Consider the following 8,206-nt stretch of genomic DNA (forward strand, 5'->3'; position numbering starts at 1 on the left):
TACCCAAAGGAATCTACAGATTCAATGAAATCCCTGTCAAATTACCACTGGCATTTTTCACAGAACTAGAAGAAAAAGTTTCACAATTTTTATGGAAACAGAAAAGACCCCGAATAGCAAAAGCAATCTCGAGAAAGAAAAATGGAGCTGGAGGAATCAGGCTCCCTGACTTCAGGCTATACTTCATAGCTACAGTAATCAAGACAGTATGGTACTGGCACAGAAACAGAAATATAGATCCATGTAACAGGATAGAAAGCCCAGAGATAAACCCATGCACATATGGTCAACTTATCTTTGATAAAGGAGGCAAGAATATACAGTAGAGATAAGACAGCCTCTTCAATAAGTGGTGCTGGGAAAACTGGACAGCTACATGTAAAAGAATGAAAACAGAACACTCCTTAACACCATACACAAAGATAAATTCTAAATGGATTAAAGACCTAAATTTAAGGCCAGACACCATCAAACTCTTAGAGGAAAACCTAGTCAGAACACTCTGTGACATAAATCACAGCAAGATCCTTTTTGAACTACCTGCTAGAGAAATGGAAATATAAACAAAAAAAACAGATGGGACCTAATGAAACTTAAAAGCTTTTGCACAGCAAAAGAAACCATAAACAAGACCAAAAGACAACCCTCAGAATGGGAAAAAATATTTGTAGATGAAGCAACAGGAAAAGGATTAGTCTGCAAAACATATAAGCAACTCATGCAGGTCAGTATCAAAAAAAACAAAGAGCCCAATCCAAAAATGGGCAGAAGGCATAAATAGACATTTCTCCAAAGAAGATATACAGACTGCCAACAAACACATGAAAGTATGCTCAACATCATTAACTATTAGAGAAACGCAAATCAAAACTACAATGAGATACCATATCACACCGGTCAGAATGGCCATGATCAAAAAATCAACAAACAATAAATGCTGGAGTGGGTGTGGAGAATAGGGAACCCTCTTGCACTATTGGTGGGAATGTAAGTTGATATCACCATTATGGAGAACAGTATGGAGGTTCCATAACAAACTAAAAATATAACTACCATAAGACGCAGCAATCCCACTACTTTGCATATACCCTGTGAAAAACATACTTCAAAGAGAGTCATGTACCAAAATGTTCATTGCAGCTCTATTTACAATAGCCAGGACATGGAAGCAAGCTACGTGTCTACCAACAGATGAATGGATAAAGAAGATGTGGCACATATATACGATAGAATATTGCTCACCATTAAATGGAGCGAAACTGAGTTATTTTTAGTGAGGTGGATGGACCTAGAATCTGTCCTACAGGGTGAAGTAAGTCAGAAAAAGAAAAAGAAATACCCTATTCTAACACATATATATGAAATCTAAAATAAACAATAAAAAGTGGTCAAAAGTACCTAGAGGCAAGATGGGAATAAAGATGCAGACCTACTAGAGAATGGACTCGAGGATGCAGGGAGGGGAAGGGTAAGCTGGGACAAAGTGAGAGAGTGGCATGGACATATATACACTATCAAACATAAAATATATATCTAGTGGGAAGCAACCACATAGCACAGGAAGCTGAGCTCAGTGCTTTGTGACCACCTAAAGGGGTGGAATAAGAAGTGTGTGAGGGAGGGAGATGCAATAGGGAAGAGTTATGGAGATATATATGTATATATATATGTATAACTGGTTCACTTTGTTATAAAACAGAAACTAACACACCATTGTAAAGCAATTATATTCTAATAAATATGTTAAAAAAATACCTAGAAACAAATGACAATGAAACCATGACGTCCCAAAGCCTATGGGATGCAGCAAAAGCAGTTGTAAAATGGAAGTATAAAGCAATACACTCCCACCTCAAGAAACAAAGAATATCTCTAATATGTAACCTAACCTTATTCCTAAAGCAATTAGAGAAAGAAGAACAATACAAAACAAGAAACCCAAAGTTAGCAGAATGAAAAACATCATAAAGATCAGATCAGAAATGAAAAAGAAATGAAGGAAACAATAGCAAAGATCAATAAAAATAAAAGCTGTTTCTTTGAGAAGATAAACAAAATAGATCAACTGTTAACCAGACTCATCCAGAAGAAAAGGGAGGAGACTTAAAAGAATACAGTTAGAAATGAAAAAGGAGAAGTAAGAACTGACACTGCAGAAATACAAAGCACCATGAGAGATTACTATGAGCAGCCATATGCCAGTAAAATGGAAAACCTGAAAGAAATGGACAAATTCTTAGAAAAGCACAATGTTCTGAGACTGTACCAGCAAGAAATAGAAAATATAAACAGAGTAATCACAAGCACTGAAATTGAAACTGTGATTAAAAATCTTCCAACAAACAAAAGCCCAGGAACATATGGCTTCACAGGTGAATTCTATCAAACATTTAGAGAAGAGCTAACACCTACACTTCTCAAACTCTTCCAAAATAGAGTAGAGGGTGGAACACTCCCAAACACATTCTACGAGGCCACCACCCCTCTGATATCAAAACCAGACAGAGTTGCCACAAAAAAAAGGAAACTACAGGCCAATAACACTGATGTATATAGATGCAAAAACCCTCAATAAAATACCAGTAAACAGAATCCAACAGCACATTAAAAGCATCATACAACATGATCAAATGGTGTTTATCCCAGGAATGCAAGGATTCTTCAATATACGCAATTCAGTCAATGTGATAAACCATATTAATAAATTGAAGGAGTAAAACCATATGATCATCTCAATAGATGCAGAAAACTTTCTACAAAATTCAACACCCATTTATGATAAAAAAAACCCTCCAGAAAGTAGGCATAGAGGGAACTTACTTCAACATAATAATGGCTATATATGACAAACCCAAAGCCAACGTAGTTTTCAGTGGTGAAAAACTGAAACCATTTCCACTAAGATCAGGAACAAGACAAGGTTGCCAACTCTCACCACTATTATTTAACATCGTTTTGTAAGTTTTAGCCACAGGAGTCAGAGAAGAAAAGTAAATAAAATGAACTCAAGTCAGCAAAGAAGTAAAGCTGTTAATGTTTGAGATGACATGATACTATACATAGAAAATCCTAAAGGTGCTACCACAAATCTACCAGAGCTAATCAATGAATTTGGTAAAGTAACATGATACACAATGTCTTGCATTCCTATACACTAATGATGAAAAATCTGAAAGATAAATAAGGAAACACTCCCATTTACCATTGTGACAAAAAACAATAACATACCTGGGAATAAAGCTACCTAAGGAAACAAAAGACCTTTATGCACAGATCCGTAAGACACTCATGAAAGTAATTAATGTTGAGATATACAACAGAAGGAGAGATATACCATGCTCTTGGATTGGAAGAATGAACATTGTGAAAATGACTATACTGCCCAAAGCAATCTATACATTCAGTGCAATCCCTATCAAACTACCAATGGCATTTTTCACAGAACTAGAACAAAAAAATTCACAATTTGTATGGAAACACAAAGGACCCTGAATAGCCAAAGCAATCTTAAGAATGAAAAACGGAGCTGGAGGAATCAGGCTCCTGGACTCCAGACTATGCTACAAAGCTACAGTAATCACAACAGTATGGTACTGGCACAAAAACCAAAATATAGATCAGTAGAACAGGATAGAGAGCCCAGAGGTAAACCCATGCACATATGGTCACCTTATGTTTGATAAAGGATGCAAAAATATACAATGCAGAAAACACAGCCTCTTCAAAAAGTGGTGCTGGGAAAACTGGACAGCTACATATTAAAGAATGAAATTAGAACACTCCCTAACTCCATACACAAAAATAAACTCAAAATGGACTAAAGACCAAAATATAAATCCAGACACTCTAAAACTCTTAGAGGAAAACATAGGCAGAATATTCTATGACACAAATCACTGCAAGATGCTTATTGACCCACCTCCTAGAGAAATGGAAATAAAAACAAAAATAAACAAATGGAACCTAACAAAACCTAAATCTTTTGCACAGCAAAGGAAACCATAAACAAGACAAAAAGACAACCTTCAGAATGGGAGAAAATATTCGCAAATGAAGAAACTGACATAGGATTAATCGCCAAAGTTTACAAGGAGCTCATGCAGCTCAATATCAAAAAATAAACAACCCAATTCAAAAGTGGGCAGAAGACCTAAATAGACATTTCTCCAAAGAAGATACACAGATTGCCAACAAACACATGAAAGGATCATCGACATCACTAATCATTAGAGAAATGCAAATCAAAACTACAATGAGGTATCTCCTCACATGCATCAGAATGGCCATCATCAAAAAACCTACAAACAATAAATGCTGAAGAGGGTGTAGAGAAAAGGGAACCCTCTTGCACTGTTGGTGGGAATGTAAATTGATACAGCTACTATGGAGACCAGCATGGAAGTTCCTTAAAAAACTAAAAATAGAATTACCATACGATCTAGCAATCCCACTACTGGGCATATACCCTGAGAAAACCGTAATTCATGAAGAGTTATATACCACAGTGCTCTTTGCAGCTCTATTTATGATAGCCTAGACATGGAAGCAACCTAAGTGTCCATCGACAGCTGAATGGATAAAGAAGATGTGGCACATATATACAAAAGAACATTACTCAGCCATAAAATGAAATGAAATTGAGTTATTTGTAGTGAGGTGGATGGACCTAGAGTCTGTCATACAAAGTGCAGTAAGTCAGAAAGAGAAAAGGAAATACCATATGCTAACACATTTATTTGGAATCTTAAAAAAAAAAAAAACAGGTTCTGAAGAACTTAGGGGCAGGACAGAAATAAAGAGGCAGATGTAGAGAATGGACTTGAGGACACGGGAATGGGGAAGGGTAAGCTGGGACGAAGTATGAGAGTGGCATGGACGTATATACACTACCAAATATGAAATAGATAGCTAGTGGGAAGCGGCTGCAATGCACCGGGAGGTCAGCTTGGTGCTTTCTGACCACCTAGAGGGGTGGGATATGGAGGGTGGGAGGGAGGCACAAGAGGCAGGATATATGGTAATATATGTATACATATAGCTGATTCACTTTGTTACACAGCAGAAACTAACACACCATTGTAAAACAATTTTACTCCAATAAAGATGTTAAAAAATAAAGGGAGTGAGATGCAAAAAAAAGAAAAAAAGAGAGAGAGAGAGAGAACCATCCTGTGACAAGCTACAGACATGGCACTTGTTTTTATCCTCCGTTGTTAAAGTAACCTCTACATATCTCCATACATTGCTAAAGAAGAAGCAAACGGCATGATAATCTCCACTATTTCTCCACCAAATAATTAGTTTCAAGGTCATAATACTATTAACTTTGATTTAACTGTAAAATTGTTATGGATTGAATATCTATAATTATTTAGAACACATTTAAGTTAGAAATTTATCATTTATTTTCATATTTATAATTATTTATATGCACAGTAAACTTCCTGTTACATTTTCAGCAAGTTCAAATTTTTCTAAATTTCAAATAAATTTACAAGTGGATGAGTATTAGAGTTATTCTCTAAAGAAATAGTTACTTAAAACAATAACTAAAATAGTTAATTAAATTTCTGAAAACTGGTCAAACATTTAATCAGGTTGAACTCTGGTACTTTTTTACAAATTACCTAAGATAGAGCTTCCTAAAATCATCCTGCATTTCATTTCCATCTGAAATCTGATGCCAGATGTCAAAAATTTTAATTAAATATTTAGGTGGCATTTTTGGAATGTTTTATGATTCATCAAGTGCTATCATATATATTGACTAATTTAATTTAAATTAAAGGTCACATACTGCCAGGAGCAGCAAGAATGTGCAGCCTATATTTTCACTCACTGTTCACTTTAATGCCAACTATTCAGGGAAGGCTTTATGTAAAAAGTCCTCTGCTCAAAAGAAAAGTATGGATGTAATACATTTTAAATTATATACATATCTTAATAACATTGCTAAAGAAATTGGGCAATTTAACCGATGTGTGGGGAGAGCAGATACTTTTTTTTTATACTCTGTGGGATTGTTGAGGCAAGTGTAAATTCAAGCAAAATGAGCCACGTTAAAAGAAGCACTGAAATATAAATCAAATTATGTCACCTCACTGGTGCTTGCAGGGAAACAGACAAGACTGTGAAAGCAATAGGCATAGTTGGAAAATTAAAAATCATTTTGCATGCAGGCTTCCTTGTGTATATAGCAAGATTTTGCAGTCATACTTCTAAAATAGATAATGATGATTGTGTTGAACCTGTAATATAAACAAATATAAAATATTTTATCCTATGCTTTTACCTACTCCACTTCTTTATCAAACTACCTAAACTACAATACCATAGAAGCAAACCTGAAAACACATTTAAATGGTCTTTAAGATGAGAAAGAAAGAAAACACTTGAATTTTATTTCACATTCAAAGAAAATTTAAAATAACATTCAAGTAGGAGGATATTAACTTAACTTTGTTCAAGAATAAAATGATGTAACAATCTTACTGGTCTAATTATCAGGGATAAAATTTTGTATAAACTAAATCATATTAGGTAGCAATTTAAAAACAAAGAAGACAAGCTGCCAGAAGTGAAACTGGCAGGGAAGAAGATACTGGAAAAAGAATGACTAATTATAAAGTATTATAGGGCTATTCAATAAGTCAAATTAGCCCTACACATTTGGATAGGCCCTAAAGAAATGCACACACACACATGCACGCACACACACACACACATACACATGCACAGAGTGCCCTTTTTAAAGTACATATGGCCAGAGGTCAGAGATTATATATTTGTGTGTTCTCTCTCTTCTTTAGTGAGATAAACTACTATCAACATCAGAGTACAGTTGACCCTTGAACAACATGGGTTTGAACTGTGTGGGTCCAATTTTATGCAGATTTTTTCAATAAATACTACAGGACTACACCTGGCACAGTTGGTTGAATCCGAAGATGTAGAACCTCGGATACAGAGGGCCGATTATGGGACTTGAGCATTCCCGCATTTTGGTATTCACAGACGGTCCTTGGACCAATGCCCTATGGATACAAAGGGATGAGGGATACCTGTTTAAGAAATCACCTTAAGGGAATAGGGGCAGGAACAAGAGCTTGGTTAATCTAGGGAGAGAGGAGTGACTTCACACAGAAGAGTCATGGATAAGCAGGAGTCAAGAGAAAATATTCTAGGTCTTTACGGTGGTGGACATTGGAACCAGTCTTTACATAGTTCTCTAGGTTCTGCTTGAATCCTATAGGAGCTTGTCATGTCATTCAAAAAGCCAATGCCAATAAAAGGGCCTACATAATCCAGCCTACTGTTTTCTGATCTAAAATCCTACAACTATTTCCTGTTGCTCACACTACTTCAGTCACATCAGTCTCCTTGCTTTTCCTAAACCATGTCAGACATAATCCCACCTCTAGGCCTTTACAGTTGCTATTCTTTCTGTCTGGAACACTCATTCACTAATAATCTCAACCCTCTCTTCTCATCTCCTTCAAATGTCACCTTCTTGAGTTCTTCATTGACTGCTCTATTTTAATTACAATCCTTCTTTACTCTAAGAATAACTATATAATTTCCCTGTTTTATTTTTCTTCTGTAACACTACCACTTAACATACTAAATATTTCACTTATTAATACTCATCGCCCATCAAAATGTAAGCTCCATGAGAATCTTTTTTAACTGCTGATACCCCAGTACCTAGCACTGTGCTTGGTACATGGTAGATGTTCAATACATATTTTTAATTAATAGCCACCACAAGGAGAACTTTCTCTAATTACCAAATAATTAAAATAGTGCTGTATAGATGGAGGAAATATATCAATGTAAAAAGAGTAGAGGGCTTCCCTGGTGGCGCAGTGGTTGAGAGTCCGTCAGCCGATGCAGGGGACAGGGGTTCATGCCCCGGTCTGGGAAGATTCCACATGCCACGGAGCGGCTGGGCCCATGAGCCATGGCCGCTGAGCCTGCATGTCCGGAGCCTGTGCTCCACAACGGGAGAGACCACAACAGTGAGAGGCCCGCATACCGCAAAAAAAACACAAAAAAACAAACAAAAAAACCACAGTAGAATCCAGAAATGTAGTCAAATATAAATATGTGTTTAGTATATGGTAAAGATGGTAAATAAAGTCAGTGAGAAAAGTTTGAATTAGTCAATCAGTGGTCTTGGGATGATAGTCTAGCCTGGGGGTTCCCA

The sequence above is a fragment of the Stenella coeruleoalba genome, assembly GCF_951394435.1.
Source record: "Stenella coeruleoalba genome assembly, chromosome: X".
NCBI lineage: Eukaryota > Metazoa > Chordata > Mammalia > Artiodactyla > Delphinidae > Stenella > Stenella coeruleoalba.